This window comes from Brassica napus, chromosome C3 (assembly GCF_020379485.1).
Source record: "Brassica napus cultivar Da-Ae chromosome C3, Da-Ae, whole genome shotgun sequence".
NCBI classification, from domain to species: domain Eukaryota; kingdom Viridiplantae; phylum Streptophyta; class Magnoliopsida; order Brassicales; family Brassicaceae; genus Brassica; species Brassica napus.
The window spans coordinates 40364111-40381539 of record NC_063446.1 but is presented as its reverse complement, the minus strand read 5'-3'; the positions used below and the strand labels follow the sequence as shown (position 1 = coordinate 40381539).

The following is a 17429-nucleotide window of genomic DNA, read 5'->3' as shown; positions in this document are numbered from 1 at the left end:
TTAGCATTGTCAACTTCTGGATTTCTGTATTTCGCATTCCAAGTAGTTGTATAAAGGAGGTGGAGAGTATTTGTTCAGCATTTCTATGGACAGGGCCAGTTCTTAAAACTTCAAATGCTAAGGTAGCTTGGAAGGAGATCTGTTGCATTAAGAGTGAAGGAGGCTTGGGGATTCGGGATCTGAGGGAAGTAAATAAGGTATATGGACTAAAGTTGATTTGGAGGTTGTTAACTGGTGATTCATTATGGGGTAAATGGGTAAGAGGTAATTTATTGAAAGGGAAGAGCTTTTGGGCAGTGAAGTCAAATCCACAAATGGGTTCTTGCATATGGAGGAAGATTTTGAAGCTAAGAGAAGTGGCTAAACTGTTCTATAAGAAAGAGATTGGAAATGGGAGACATTCTTCTTTTTGGTACGATCATTGGTCTGACAAAGGTGTACTCTCTGAGCTGCTGGGTGATAGAGGAGTCATCGACTTGGGTGTTGGGAAAGATGCAACGGTGGAAGAGGCTGTATTGTGTATTCGGAGAAGGCGAAGGCATCGCTCTAGTGTCCTTAATGATATTGAAGCTGAGATTCGAGAAATTAGCAGCAGGCTTGACCCTGAGGTAAATGATGTGAGCACTTGGAAGGGTAAAGCGGGATACAAGAGGAAGTTCTCCACACAAGAAACTTGGATGCTGTTGAGAGGAAGTTCTCCTTTATGTTCTTGGGCCAGTGGGATATGGTTTCCTTAAACTACTCCCAGATATGCGTTTATGGCGTGGTTAGCCTCTAGAGACAGACTATCAACAATGGATCGAGTGGTTAAATGGAGTCATGGAGTAGATTCAACTTGTGTGCTTTGCCGTTCTACGCAGGAGTCAAGGAATCATCTGTTTTTCGAGTGTGATTACACATCCAAACTTTGGGAGTCTATGGTAAAAGGTATAATGGGTAATTATTTTACCAAGCATTGGTCGGAAATTATGGAGTTTATCAATGAATCATCAAGGGAGAAGAGAAGTCTGTTCTGTATAAGATATGCTTTTCAAGTAGTTCTGTATGCGGTTTGGAGAGAGCGAAACAAGATCAGGCATGGTGACAAGCTGTTGCCATTAGGGGTGCTTAAAAGATTGCTTGATAAAAGTATTAGAAACAAGTTCAGTGTGATGCGGAAGAAAGGTATCAAGGGAGCAGGAGAGTTAATGCAATTTTGGTTCCAAAATAGTTTGTAAAAGGGTGATGTTTTCTAAAGGTATACATAAAAAACAGGATGCATTTATGTAATAAAGCTTTTTTTGATGAATAAATTTAACATTCTTTCAAAAAAAAATATAAAACAATCCCACAAAAAAAAAAAAGATTCAATTCAAAGAGGAAGAGAGATCATTCGAGTAAAAGGGTACCTACCTCTTGAACGGGAGGTAATTCACGTCTGGTCCTCTCTCTCGACATTGATTTGATTTGATCTTCCAACGCCTGCCTGCCTGCCTTGTTCAATTTTTTGTTCTCTCTGTTTGTTTTATACTTTTCGGCAAGATGTATCCCCACTCATACGGAAACTAAACCGGATGCGTGCTGACTTTCGGACTTACCCTGATTGGCTTCCGAATGGTAACAGCGGATTGAGCGGCGCGGGACAAGCGAATTGGATAGTGCGGTACGGTTTAACTGCGGTTTTGTAAACTGCGGATTATTAGCGGTTAAACAAAAAAAAAGCGGTACAAAATAAAATGTGAATGGTAACAAAAAGCAAGTGCGGTACATAACCAAAAGTAGAATGGTAAAATTAGAATAAGCGGTGCGGATAAAACTTAAATTTAAATATATTTTAATAAAACAAAAGATATAACTATTATTAATAAATATATAAAATTTAAATTCTTCTTATTACACCACATAGACAAATATACAATCAAGAATTTAAATTTTCCCACAACATATTTGCAATATTATCCCTTATTCGAGCCATATTTTCTCCATCTATTGTATTTGTAGCATTTAATGCTTCCGTGTCGTCTAAATCGTTCTCCAAGTTTGTGTCGTTTATTCCCGTCTCTATCATCACTTCAGCAAAATCTGCATCTGCTAAATTTAAAATTTTGATAAAATTATGTAGTCTCATAGTTGCCATTATCACTCTTTTTGTATATCAATATCATATCTTGGAAAATCAGAAAGAATCCTCCATTTTTTCTTCCAAACCCCGAAAGTCCTCTCGATTACGGAACGTAAAGAAGCATGACGCCGATTGAAGAGTTCTTCTTTATTTTTTGGAGGGAGACCATAGTTAAATTGTGACATATGATACCTCACAACTCTATTACGTGATGACCTATAGGGAGCTAGAAACCCTTGTTTATTGGGATAGCCGGAATCGACAAGATAATACTTGTCAAGTGGAGGCATAGAAAACTCAGAACACTTTCTTTTGCCATGGTTAGAACAGCTGTGTCGTGACATGATCCTGGAGCTCCATTCCAAATATAAGTGAATAACATATTGAAGTCACATATTGCCATGATGTTCAATGATGCATTATCATGTCGATTCCAATACATTCCTTGTAATTCAGGAGTGACTTTGACACAAACATGCATTCCATCCATCGCTCCAACACAACCGCTAAAATACGGATAATTTACTCGGTCTACTAGAAGTCTTTCAGGAATTCGCTGTAGTTCTTGTGTTGTTGGAGTTCTAATATAATCACATGCAAGAAGTTCAATTGCTGTCAAAACTTCACTAAATTTTCTCATCACAGTCTCCTGATTTCGTCCAAACCTCAAACCGACATCTCTCTGAACTTCATTGTGTCCACATATCAATAGAAATATAGCCACACTTTCTTCAATGCTTATATTGGATGTCGGTTGTAGACCGTAATTTGTTTGTAGAATGTTACACAGTGCTGTGAAACATGGAAGTGACATTCTTAGTAACTGAAGACAAGCTGCATCATCTTCTTGTAACCGATTCCAAATATTTCTCCATCCCAAACCTCTGCCAGTTCGTTGCGGCGCTTTTTGGAAATTTTGATCATAATAATTCAAACTTGGTTGAATTACTAACTCCTCAAATTGTTCACTTTCCAAATTCCACAACTCAACTCTCTCTTCGTAGCTTAGATTGTGAACACCTTGTGACCGCAGTTGGCATATACGAAACGCCTGAAAATTTTAAAAGCAAAAATAAAACCATAAGCAACATTTCAATTTAAATTTTACAATGACATGACACAGAAAACATAAACATACAAAACATATTTAATGTTATAGCAAACTAATCTTCACCTTCGTCATCACTTTGATTATCTTGTGTGTTTCCCCATATGTTGAACAGACCTCCTGTTCTGGGTTGTCGTGAATTTTGTCCAGAATCAAAACGACTTGTGAAACCAAGACCGGGTGATTGTGGTTGTTGGGTATCAGGCGAAGTTCTTTTTGTTGCGCTATCTGAAACTTCATGATGATCGTCCAACGAAAATCCATATTGAACATGAGTTGGATTCGTTCTGGCTGATTTGTCATTTCCATGATTAGGTCTTTGACGCCCCCACTGTTGAGCACTCGTTGGTGTATCCCACTGTTGAACATTTGATTGTGTACCCCACTGTTGAGCATTCGGTGGTGTTCCCCATTGATTAACATTCGGTGGTGTGCCCCATTGCTGAGCATTCGGCGGTGTGTTCCATTGCTGAGCATTCGGTGGTGTGCCCCATTGTTGAGCATTCGGTGGTGTGCCCCACTGTGGTGCAGTTGGTGGTGTGCCCCATTGTTGTGTAGTTGACGGTGCGCTCCACTGCTGTCCAGTTGGCGGTGTGCCCCATTTTTGCGCATTTGGTGGTGTTCCCCACCGTTGAAAACCAGGTTGTACACCCCATTGTTGTGGATTTGGCGGTGTGCCCCATTGTTGCGCATTTGGCGGTGTGCCCCAATGTTGTGCGTTTGGTGGTGTTCCCACTGTTGAAATCCAGGACCCCATAAACCTGGTGAGCTTTGACCGCCAGAATTATTGCCCACAGAAGATGAACTCCCATGTGATAGTCCCAAACCCAACTGTTTTGGAATATCTTCGTTGTTTCGTGAAACACCAGTCATAGCTTCAAGCAATTGTAGCTTGTCCTCGTCAGTGCTTGAAGCTATATCAATAAAATACTTACGCCAAAATTTTAACTCTTGGAGTGTATTAAGACATTTCCAATAAAATTTAGTATGTTTTGTAACTTGTAGATCAAGGAATAACGCTTCCGCCTTTTTCAATTCATCGTAATCATCTTGATCAAACGCACCAGAAAGAAGTTATTGTAGACTTTGTCGTTGAAAATCTCTAAACCCAGTAATAGTTTCTTGCATTGTTGTCTCAAATGATTGTTTTCGCCGACTTCCTCGTGAACCACTTCCAACATTAGTTCCTGAGCTTCCACCTGATCTATGCAAACTACCCCTTCGTCTGCCACTAGAGTGTGAACTACTCCCATGTCTCCCACGTTGTTCACCTCTTCCAATATTGATTCCAACTGCATCATGGGTAAATTCATTTGAAGGATGTGAATCATCATCTAGGTTGACCCGATACACTTCTTCATTTTCTTGTGTGTCTGGAACTTCAGTGTCTAGCATCTCATTCCCATCAAAATCTGAGTATCCATGTGTGGAGTCATCACCTCGTCTCTCATTCATTATCTCTTGTCTTCTTTGTCGTGCAGAATGTTAGGGTTGCGAGTATACATCATGTAACGCAAAACTAATAAAATATTTAGAATTAAAACTTACTCTACAAATTATAATATATATGTTTTAGCTAATATTTTTGCATATATAAAATTAATAAAATATTTAGAATTAAAACTTACTCTTAGTTTCATTAGAAACATTTCGGCCTCTTTGTCTGGAAGAACTTGCACTGCCTCGATGACTTGACGATATTCTGCACTATTATACAAAACTATTAGTAAAAATTTTAAAAACTAAATCATAATTACATAATCATTTTGTTTATCCTAATTGTATTAGTATTAGAATCTATATATATATATATATATATATATATATATATATATTTTTTTTTAAAAAAAATTATGTGTTTCAATATGGTTACTTATCAAGCATTATCTACAATAAAAAAATATTTTTATGTAAACAGTATCATGTTTTTAACAATACTTCTTATGATAAATTAACTCATAAACATATATAGTTCTCTTAACACATAAAAATCTAGGGTTTGTTAAACAGTAAAAATATAATTAATAACAAAAATTATCATTAATTTGCATTATATATTCTACACAACTAAAATTGTTCGTACATTTTTAACTTCAATAAATAAATCTTTACATATATATTATTTTATATTATGTATATTGCATATATTTATATTTCTAAAAATAATAATTTTCTATTTTTATAAATGCAAATTATATTAAATATATTTTTAATAGAACTTTTAATATTTAATAAGTTAAAGAAAATGAAATGAAAAAAAAAACTGAAATGAACAAATTTTCTTACACACGTACTTTCAAATGGTCTAATTTATATTACGTATATTACATATATTTTATATTTCTTTTCAGTTTTATAAACAAAAATTAGACTAAATATATTTTATACATAACTATTTATATATATATTAAGTTAATGAAAATGAAATGTAAAAAGAAAAATTTGAAATGAAAAAAAAATCCATACACACAAACTTGAAATGGTGTAAGCAATTCAATTGCTTCCAATGTAGAACTTGATGAACTTAATATAAATGTTTTAAAAAACACTTTGAGAAAACAACCACCAACTAGAAAATTAACATTAATATATTTTACGCAATTAAAAATTTTCTATAATAATTTAACTTAAATAATTAAGTTTTGATATATAAATATATAGTAGTTTATATTGTATTATTATATTTTTAAAATAACAGTTTTTTGTTTCATATATGAAAATAAGATTAAAATATATATTTTAAACTTAATTATTAATATTTATAAACTAAAAATGTGAAAAAATTGAAATACGTTTAAGATTCATGGGTGTACCTTTCCAAAATTCAAATGTGATTTCAAGGTGCACCTGCAAAAAAAAATGAAATGACAAAAAATTGTTAATGAAATTAAATAAAAAAAAATAAACTGAAATAAAGAAAACTCCAGATATATTGCCATACCTTTGCTAGTTGCTTTGAAGTTGTATCTGCAAAATTTCCCTCTTTTATATCTATTTATACACAAACAAAATTTCTGAAAGAAGAAAAAAAAATTAAACCACTAAACCACTTAACAAACCACACCTACTTTGCTACTTCTGTGGTTCGCGTGCGTATTCTAAAACGCACTTTCTGTTTCTTTTTTTATTATTTTTTTTAATTTTAAACCACATCATGTGTTTTGTATAGTTATTAGAGATGAATGGTACCATGATTTCTGTTCTGCCATGCGTTTTCGTCGTTCCACTCATAACATTCAATACCTATATATTTCTTTTATATTTTAAGTAAAAAATCTATATTATAATAGATCATTTTTTGCTCAGTTCTAACGGTGTCCATGTTGGCAGGTAGTCTAACGGTGTCCATGTCGGCAGGTAGTGGGATCCACTTAAATTTTTTTTTTTTAAAGCGAAAAAGGTCTCTATATCTTCGAAGTCGTTTATATATCTCAGGAGTTCTTCTACTAAAAAAAACTCATGGCTTCCTCTACTTCTCCTAAAATTGTCTCTCTCTGCTGCTCCAGTTACTCAAGCTTTGACTCTCTCCGGCTTGGTCGTACCACTCAATTCATTGTTGGCCGTCTCCTCCGCTTCTGGGATTCCCGCAACATTAAAAGAAAGGCGGTGAGTTTATTGGAATCACACTGCTCTTCCTGGATGAAAAGATAACAGATTAGATAAACAAATCCAAACAGAGGAGAAGTCGCAAAGAATTTGAATCGGTTTAGACCTTACCTAGATTAGTTGGGATCTATTGTAGTTGATCGCCGTGACGAAGAACCCCTAATTTCAATGGACACCCTCAGATCCAGCCCTAGTATAACTTCAGATCATGAATTTATTCTGTTTTTAGATGTCAGATTTATAGAAGACCTTCTCCTTGCAGGATCCCTGAAAACTCAGCGCATTGTTTCCCATTTTCATTTTGACGATCATGGCTATTCCAGTGGTGCCTTACACCATGGTCAAGTTAAGCCGTGCTGTCTCCAAGAAACAAAGGACCATTCGTTGTCAATGTCTCGAGTGTGACAGCTCTGGGGAATTTAAGAGATCCTTATTTAAAAAGGTATCTTTCCACTGCATATCGTCAATAATATAGATACTAGCGTCATTGCATGTTCAAATGCTTTCTTAAACCCAGATTATTGCATGTCGTCGAGAATATTGTAACTTGGATGTAACACTTGTATTAACATACCGACAAAATGATAATGCAGGTGCACATTGCCCAGAGAGGTGCCATTACACCATTGATTAAGATGCTTCAGTCATCAGATGAGCAGGTCGTGGAAATGTCAGCTTTTGCTCTTGGTCGATTGGCTCAGGCACTTGTGTTTTCCTGAATCTGGTTCTTTATGGATGATTATTATTAAATCAGACCTTTTATGTGATAAGAACAAAAGTTGCAATTCTTTTTTTGCTTGGAACATATCTTAATACGCTGGTATATTCTCAATGCAATATTTTAAATGTTGCAGGACACACACAATCAAGCTGGCATCGGACAAAGAGGAGGCATCATCTCACTACTAAATCTTCTTGATGTGAATACTGGATCTGTCCAACACAATATTGCATTTGCTTAGGCCTTGCAGATAACGAGGTAAACTAAGTTCACAATAAATAATTTTGAATACAGCTATTTCTTATAGTAACTATACATACCATGAGTACCTAAACAAGATTTTTGTTAACAGGAAAATCTAGCAGATTTCATTAAGGCTGGAGGTATCCAAAGGCTTCAAGATGACAACTTCACCGTTCAAGTATGTTTTTGACTGCTTATGTTTGTAAAACCAATCTATGACGTTTCCAAATTCTGATTTATAGTCTTTTATCTACAGCCGACTAGGGATTGTGTGGTGAGGACATTGAAGAGGCTAGATAACAAGATTCATGGGCCTGTGAGAATCTATTTCTGTTAGACCTTCTGGTTGTTAGTTAAGTATAGCCTTGGTTTTAGTCCCCTAATGCCAAACCCTTCTTTCAGGTAATGAACCAATTATTATATCTGATGAGAACCACTGAGAAGATTATACAAAGGCGAATTGATTTGGCTCTTGCACATATTTGTGACCCTAAAGATGGAAAATTGATTTCGTTGATAACAATGGTAATAGTCTCATTTTCAGAAATTTATACAAAAACCTTATTATTTGTTGTTTTTTTCTGTTCCTGATCAATAGATTTATTACTAACGCAGGGGTAAGAGTTTTTTTGGAGCTTTTATACTTTCCAAGCATGAAAGAGCAGACATATTGTTAGAGACCTTTAATCGAATAGAAAAGCTACTTCCAGTGCACCAGAGGGCTCAGCTCCTTCCTCACCCACCAACGGCAACGGGTAAGAAAACTTCATTTTTTCAAGTTTAAGAACTACTTGTGTTTGTGGTCTTGACTTGTGATTGATTGTAATACTGAAGGTGTTTCTGGGTGAGGAGTTTGTGAACAACCCTACTTTGTCTGATGTCACATTCCCAATCCATGATACAACATTTAATCCCATTTTATGTTTCTGTTAATATTGAGATATACGTCCTCTTCGCATTCGCTATCTTCATTTGTATTTCCATTTAAATAGAATTTCAACATTATACATGTGCATTAATATGAATGTAGACATCTTTTCTCTTCTTCTTATACATCTGTTCTGATAATCACTATGACTATACTAAGCAAACCACTTGACTCCACCTCGACAGTTTAAAGTACAACAACACATGTATCTTTTAACACAGCGCGGGGGCTCAGCTCCTCAACTTTCCCTTTGTTTTTTACTATGAGTTACCAAAGCAAAGACAGCTGGGGATTCTTCATAGAAGTTACATTCTCTAGACTCTTCCATATCTTTCAATTTAACTGATTCGTCACTTCTACCGTCTACAGTTACATATAAAAATTGCTAGTAACAACTTATCGCAAAGATTTTATTGATGTTCTCTCCTCTGTATTGTCTGGTAAATTTTTGGTAGTGACATTTCTTTTAAAATTATTGAGATTTGATGTCTTTTTATCCTCCTTAAAATGAAACGTTTCTGATTTATTGGCATTAAACTGTGACTTTGTATGATCCACCAAAGAGCGATGCAAGGCTTTGCCAACATGGTCTTGAAGGAAAAAAAGAAAATCAAAGAGAAACTGAAAGTTATCGTATAAGTCTCTCCCACCACTTCTCCAAAACTATTTGATTGCTGTGAAGAATGCTTCATGTTCTCTCTTTGACTCATTGCTTGAAGAATACATTGCTTCTTCTTTGCCTTTTCCTTTCGCAAAGGCTTTTGTTCTCTTAGATCATAATCATGTCATGTACACATTAGGGACTCACATTATCTAATAACTCAGAGAAACCTTTGTTGGTGACAAGCTTAATAAGATCTTAAGCTTGGCTTTCATTGACATTTATCTTTTTCCCTCGACTTCATGTTTGTTGTTATATTTGGATATATGCTGTTGAAAAATATCGTGGAAACACGGATCTGAGACGCCACTTTGTGTTCTTCTTCGTACAGGCTGTACGTTGCATTGAGTTCTGAGACGCACTTTGCAAAGGTACTAAAAATATTGAGCAGACTCAAATAGCAAAAGGATCAAGAAAGACAAGAAATTATCTTTAAGGCGTCGAGGAAAAGATCTTAGACGCATCTTTAAGGTAAGGTAGATATATAGAAAAAAGGAGCGCCGCCGATCCGAAAGTCACCATTGTGATAAGACTTCATACCTTCCGTGGAAGGCAAGCAAAGAGACAACTTTGGAGGAAGCTTGTACATGGAGACAAGCTGCGAGGGAACAGATAAGTGGTTGTTAGCGAGCCCAATGGATCCACCGAAAGCCTTGGGGATAGGTTTCAAGGCAGTAGCATCGTCAGTGCACATCAAAGTCAACGTAGAGATCTTTCGACGTCCATGGAGTATACTCCATTAGGTGTGTATAGTAAGCCAACAATATGTCAGAGGAGCCTCGCATTGACTGGTCGATCCGTAAACGATGTTGAAACGTATTTACGGCACAGGGGCTTATTGGTTGTGTTCTTGGGACATGAAGAGTTCGGGTTTGCGAATCTGATGGAGTGGTAGGAGGTGGAGGCGGCGGTGCAGTTTAGCAATAGCGGCGCGGCTCCGTTGAGGTCAATGAGGAAGTTTTGGCTGTATAGGTTCGAGCCGATGGTCAAAGGCAAGGAGTAGAGATTTGTGGTCTTGTCTTTGTAAATAGGGTGCAGAAATGCTTGAGCCTTTGGTTTGTAGTAAGATTGAGATGTACTTGCTTGGTGGAGAAGGATGAGTGAAGGCAGTGAGAAGATCATAGGATGCGCCCCATTTTCTTATGTTTCGACACTTAGGGATGTGATAGTGTGATATGAGTTACTATAACTAACCATCTTTTTTTTTGATAACTAATTATCATGTATATTTATAAAATGTTATGGACATTGTCGCTGTTCATTTCTTTTTCCAATTTCGATTTAACATATACAGTAGCTTTTGACATTTGAATATGGATATCTGACTACTCAACCTTTGATGCTCTTGGATTTGATAGAACTTCTTAATACATTGTTGATCAGTTTATGGGAATCCCTTCATTTTTCCTTGATAAAAAGGTATGGTCTTCTTCACAATGTAAAATATGATTTATTCCATCTTATTTTTTAAAATTAAAAAAAAATCTACACTTGGCATGATATAAAGTTTGGATTGTAAAGAGAGGTTTTAAAAAATGTTGACTTCCTCTTCTGACTGCATACGCAGAATTCGGTGATTCACAGAGCTGTTCGCGCCGACCACTACCGTCCACTAAAGATGGACGGTTCCATTATAAAAGTTGATAGGTCTGAAGTTGCAAGATGCACAAAATGTACAAGATTACGTTTCATTCCTTAAAAACTTATTGATGAAGGCGTAACCGCTACTCATGTGATTATCTGAAGTTTATGCTTAGAACGTTTTATCATCTCCAAGCTCTTGTAAACACAAATTTAGAACTGCCCGGTATTTTCACTTTTCCAAATTAATATTACACCGTATCTATTTATATTTGGTTATCAATCGCGTGCTGAGTGGTACTTCTAATGGGTCTTGGCGGCTTGATCTTCATCATCATTGAGATAGCTGGGGAAACTTGGGCCGAAGGTTCCTCAAAGACAAGAACAAGTGCCTACCGACTTCATTACTCGGAGGAGTCTTCGTGCTGGCATGCGGTTTGAGACGAGTTGAATCTAATAGTCTCTTCGCCTTGCCTATGCTTGGCTCTATCTGTTTTGGGCTTAGAACCTGCGCTGATGTCTTCATCCGGTCAAGCCCTCTAAGAATCCTGTTTCCAAGGTTCCGACCAATTTCCATGTCTCTCTCTGTAGTATGTTCTTGAAAACCCTAACAGCCATATCAAATACTTGATGCGTTCTCCTGCATAAAAAGGCAAGAGAGAAGCAAGTTAAAACACAAGTCATATTAATCAACAATGGATATGTCCTATACACAACTCATTACTCGGTTAAAGGCACCATTCTCTACTGTAACGGCCCGGTTCCTGGCCCATAAAATTCTTTATGAATATGGGCTTCTCTACGGCCCATTTGGCAAAGACCTAGGGTTTTCCCTTCCCCTTCCTATAAAAAGAGATGCAGCCTCCCTTTTCTCTCATTCTGAAACTTGAGCGAAGCTCTGCAGAGATTTAGAGAGACTAGGAAACCCTAGCCGTCAAGCTTCTCTTTTCCTTTTCTCTCTTCTTCTCTCAAGCCTCTCTCTCTCTACTTCTCTCTCTCTCCCTCCTCCTTGCCGGTACCGTGTGGTGGTGGTGGTTGCAGCCGATTGGTGGTGGTGGTCAGATCTCGCAGCTTTCTTGTTTCCTTGTTCCAGATCTGTTCAGATCTCCTCTCCCTTATCTCTTGTTTCCAGATCCGGATCCAGATCTAGGCTAAGGTGGAGTGTCTTGAACCCATCTTGTTCTCATGTACTGTATACTCCTTTATGTTGGAGTTAGGGTTGATTAGACCCTGTTTGAAAGCTAGGATGATAGATCATGATTATTGCTAGGATGTTAGATGAAAGGAACATGATGCATAAGAACCCTCATACTGATAAATGGGACTCGTTGAACTGAATTGAATTGTTGTGGTGATGATTGATTGGTAGTTGATTCTAATATGTTTGGATGTGTTGTCCCATGTGTTGTTGTGATTGAAGTTAGGATGCTAGAGAGAAATAAATGCTAGGACGATAGACGAGTAATGATTATAAAAGTTATTGAAGTAGAACTTGAATGCGATGTGTATTGTGTGTGACACCGATAGCGGGTGGTGTCTAGTGAATTGAGTCCCAAGTACAAGTATGAATGAAAAAGGAAGGTAAATGAGAATGGGAAGGGATAAGTGAAAATGATAAGGAAGTGAAAGGATAAGTAAAAGTATGAGAGAATGATGTTAAGGTTAAGCATGGGTGGGAAAGCATATAGAGGGTCTAAGGAAAGTATGTGGGGTAGTAGTCCACGCTAGGTATCCATAGGAGATGTGGCCAATCCACAAGAATATGGAAGCACCCATAGGAGATGTGGCCAATCCACAAGAATATGGGGTAGAAGCCTAGTTGGGGCTACCCACTGTTGAAAAGGACGAAAAGATGAAAAGGAAGTGCATTGTAGGGTTTTTAGCTCATGGTCGGGTAACAGGGAGTTAAAGGTGTCATAGGATCGAGTCGGTCTGGTATGATGAGTCGGTTAAGTCTAGGGTTTAACGTGTGTGGCAATGAGTGAGTTCATTGTAATGATTGATCACTAGGTTGCTAGAAATGTATGGAATTGAATGTGGACAATTAGTGATGACAGTATGAAATGATAAAAATACATTACCAGATTGTAGTGGCTAGTCAGTCCTAGTTCCCGCATAGAGTAGTATAGAGTGTCATGTGGGTAGGCTGGTCTAGAGCCACTTCACTGAGTAACTTGTTGCTCACTCCTCCATTTCCATTTCCTTGTGCGCAAGACTGTAAGTAGAAGTATATGGATGTGGGTGTGACGGTATTTCAAAGAAGGTTATGCGCCCGTCGGCTCTCGGGACCAGTAACGGGACACGTAGGATTGTCTAAATGAGTAGACACGTGTCCATAACGCCCTTTCGATAACCCCGGTCGGACGCCGGGGGATCGGGCCGTTACATCTACTCTCATGGATCATGCTACACACGGCAACCCAATGGCCCTGCTGACTCTTATTTGAGATAAAACGGCGGCGTCTACGGAGTCTAAACAATTTTAACAGCTACCAAACACGTGAAGTTGATAAAACAATTGGTTTCACACAAACTCCACTATAATTTTACGACCACCAATTTAGTTGGTCAAAGGAAATGGAATTTGGTTAATATTTAAAATTCAAACTCCACAATTTCCATCCAATCTTTTACTGTAAGTCTTCACGATCAACATATATAAGTGTCAACAATAGTGAAAAAATAATAAACAAAACTCCATAATTTAAAGGGCTTTTTGCAAAAGTGATTCAAAACTTGGAGTCAAACAGAAAACTAACCTTTTCTTTTGACTCTTTTTTTTTTGAGATTTTAACCCCACACCTGCATTTTATCTACGAAAATGCCATTAACATTTTTTTTTTTTTCGAAAATGGCTTCTTTACTGTCTCAACCTCATCTTCTTCAAGTATTTACAATATTGCCACTGCAATGTATAATGGCAACAACCTTGTACGAACTGTTTGGAGCTTTTAATGCCCTTTAATGCACGTAAATCTCTTTACACTCTCTCTGTTTCAATTGTTATGAACTAAAAACAACATTTATTTCACTTTCTCTCTATCACTACAAGAAAACAGCGATATTCTGACGGACATTCCGACGGAAAATGAAATCCTCGGAATATACCGAGGAATTTCCGAGGAAATTCCGAGGAAACACAAAATTGGGTTTCCTCGGAATTTCCTCGGAATATACCGACGGAATTCCGAGGAAACTACAATCCGTCGGAATATTCCGAGGAAATTCCGAGGAAAACTGTGTTCCTCGGAAAAAATCGATGAATTCCGAGGAAATATTATAGCCGTTGGAGAGCCGTTGGGGGATTTTACAAAATTCCGAGGAAATTCCGACGAACTAGTTTTGTCCGTCGGAATTCCGTCGGAATTTCCTCGGTATGTCGGCAGGATTTAAACTATAAATACAAGCACTCCTCTTCCTCTTCATTCACTTCATATCTTCATCCTCCCTCTTACTCTATTTACACACGAATTTGATTCATAAAAAATATGTCTTCTTCAAATTATTTTCGTTCTTGGATCGATCGACCTCATTTGGATCCGAACACGAGATTGCTTACGGAAGAATACCAACGAGGTATAACTGAATTCATGGGGTTAGTTCACCGACAACCGGAAGCAAAAACAGGTATGTTAAGATGTCCTTGCTCTAATTGTAAAAATAGAAAGGTTATTAAAGAGTGGGATGTTTGGACTCATCTATATTTGAGTGGGTTTACACGAAGTTACAAAATTTGGTATCATCATGGGAAAACTGATTATGAACATGGTAGTACTAGTGAACCTCAGCCAGCGGTTAGATTAGAAGAACCAATTAGAACGGATGTAGATTATGGTGTAGGTACTGAGCAGATGGTAAATGATCATTTTAGAGGGGAAGATTTACCCAATGCAGAAGCTAGGAGATTTTATGATATGTTGGATGCTGGAAAGCAACCATTGTACGAAGGTTGCAGAGATGGTCATTCAGCTTTATCATCTGCTACAAGATTGATGGGCATTAAAACAGATTATAATTTGGCTGAAGACTGTGTGGATGCGATTGCTGATTTTGTAAAAGGTATTCTACCCGAGGATAATGTAGCTCCTGGTTCATACTACGAGGTTCAGAAACTCGTAGCTGGTCTTGGTTTATCGTATCAGGTAATAGATGTATGCAGCGACAACTGCATGATTTATTGGAGGGCGGATGAACAGCGGGTTACATGCAAATTTTGTGGAAAGCCTCGTTATAAAGATACGAGTGGAAGAGTTCCAGTGCCATATAAAAGGATGTGGTATTTACCTTTGACGGAAAGGTTGCAGAGGTTGTATCTGTCTGAACGCACAGCGCAACCAATGAGATGGCATGCGGAGCACTCAACAGATGGTGAGATCAGACATCCTTCAGATGCAAAAGCGTGGAAGCATTTCCAATCAAAGTATCCCGACTTTGCGTATGAGAGAAGAAATGTCTACCTTGGATTATGTACTGATGGTTTCAGTCCGTTTGGCAAGAGTGGAAGACAGTATTCTCTATGGCCCGTCATTCTTACACCATACAACCTCCCCCCAAACTTGTGCTTGCGACGAGAGTTTTTGTTTCTCTCGATTCTCGTTCCCGGACCAGAGCATCCTAAGAGATCACTTGATGTGTTTCTTCAGCCACTAATATATGAGTTGCAACAACTATGGGCTCAAGGTGCTGAAACATACGATGTTTCGTGTAAAGAAAACTTTCAAATGCGGGCAGTACTAATGTGGACAATAAGTGATTTTCCAGCATATGGTATGTTGTCTGGATGGACAACGCATGGAAGGCTATCATGTCCATATTGTCAAGATAACACTGATGCTTTCCAACTAAAGCACGGAAGGAAAACGTGTTGGTTTGACTGTCACAGGAGATTCCTACCACCTGATCATCCATATCGTAGGAGTAGGAATTTGTTTACGAAGAACAAGAGGGTGTTTGACAGTCCACCTCCGGAAATTTGTGGGAAAGATTTGAAGATACAACTAAGAGATTTTGGTGCAGAAAGGACGCCAGAAGTCGGTGGACATGAGCGTTTTCCGGTAGATGCTGTTGGAGAACTACATAACTGGCACAAAAAAAGTATTTTCTGGGATCTGCCATACTGGGAGGATCATCTGCTAAGGCATAATTTAGATGTCATGCATATTGAGAAGAACTTTTTTGACAATCTCATGAACACGATCCTTAATGTTCAAGGTAAAACAAAGGATAATTTGAAGTCAAGACTGGATTTAGTCGATATATGTGCTCGTTCAGAACTTCATGTTGATGAGAATGGTAGGGCTCCTTTTCCCATATACCGACTTGATGCAGCGGGAAAAGATGCGTTCTTTGATTGGATTTCAAACGATGTGGAATTTCCAGACGGTTACGCATCAAATTTGCGTAACTGTATCGACAGAAAGGAAGGAAAGTTTACTGGCTTGAAAAGCCACGATTGCCATGTAATGATGCAGCGCCTCCTTCCGTTCGCCTTCAAGGAACTATTACCACGAAATGTTCATGAAGCAATTGCAGGGATAAGTGGTTTCTTCCGCGATTTATGCACGAGATCAGTGACTCTTGAAGGTATTGAAAATTTGAAGACTAACATAGCCGTGATTCAGTGCAACCTTGAGAAGATATTTCCTCCCTCATTTTTTGATGTTATGGAGCATCTTGTTATTCACCTGGCAAGAGAATTGGAACTTGGTGGTCCTGTGCAGTATAGATGGATGTATCTGTATGAGCGGTATATGTTCCATTTGAAGAAGATGGTGAAAAATTTAAGTAGGGTGGAAGGTTCTATAGTCGCACAGATGATCAATGAAGAAACTTCAAACTTTGCCGAGTACTACTTTCCAGCAGAAGTTCAGACCAAAAACAGAAGACCTGCTCGGCATGATGATAGAGGCGAACGGGCAACATATCATGTTACGGTTCCAGACATTTTCACAGACGTTGGACGACTTAGCGGAAAACCAAAGGACCGTCGACTTACTGAGCAGGAGCGCAGTCATTTGCAAACATATTTGCTCACCAACTGCGAAGACGTTCTTCAATATGAGAGGTAAATAAATGAGCTTACAAATTTTTATTTTAACAAGTTGAAATTTAAATCTTAATTAATTACATTATTGTCATCATATACAGGATTTTCATGGCAGAAAAGCGGTTCGAGTATAGATACGCCACAGAGGACGAACTAGAAGAAATGAAGCAGAGAGAATTTACTGGATGGATGTTTACTTATGTGAGTGCTTTAAACAAATTAAAATATATTTTATCACATATTTATACTAATTCACATTTATTGATATAATATATATATATATATGTGCTATTAATAGGTGTCTGCTGGTTTGGCCAGAGGTGAAACATTTGACGATTGGATACGTGAGATGGTCGTTGGACCAAACTTTGTTGTGAAGTCATATCCGAGATTTTGTACTCGAGGATATGCATTCACAACTCAGAAGAGGAGAC

At 37.7% G+C, this 17429-nt stretch overlaps 1 long non-coding RNA gene and 3 pseudogenes across 1 annotated transcript; 1 reads left to right on the top strand and 3 right to left on the bottom strand.

The window, feature by feature from the left end:
• Positions 1-1701: 1701 nt before the first annotated feature.
• Positions 1702-2938, bottom strand: LOC111203868 (annotated as a pseudogene).
• Positions 2939-3174: 236 nt separating this feature from the next.
• LOC106383149 lies at positions 3175-4664 on the bottom strand (annotated as a pseudogene).
• Positions 4665-6620: 1956 nt separating this feature from the next.
• On the top strand, positions 6621-8175 carry LOC106422693. Its single transcript, XR_007320589.1, has 5 exons — positions 6621-6815; positions 7078-7257; positions 7409-7794; positions 7889-7957; positions 8036-8175. It is a non-coding gene; the product is annotated as an uncharacterized LOC106422693 (long non-coding RNA).
• A 1625-nt stretch (positions 8176-9800) lies between these two features.
• Positions 9801-10490, bottom strand: LOC111204754 (annotated as a pseudogene).
• Between the last annotated feature and the right edge of the window lie 6939 nt (positions 10491-17429).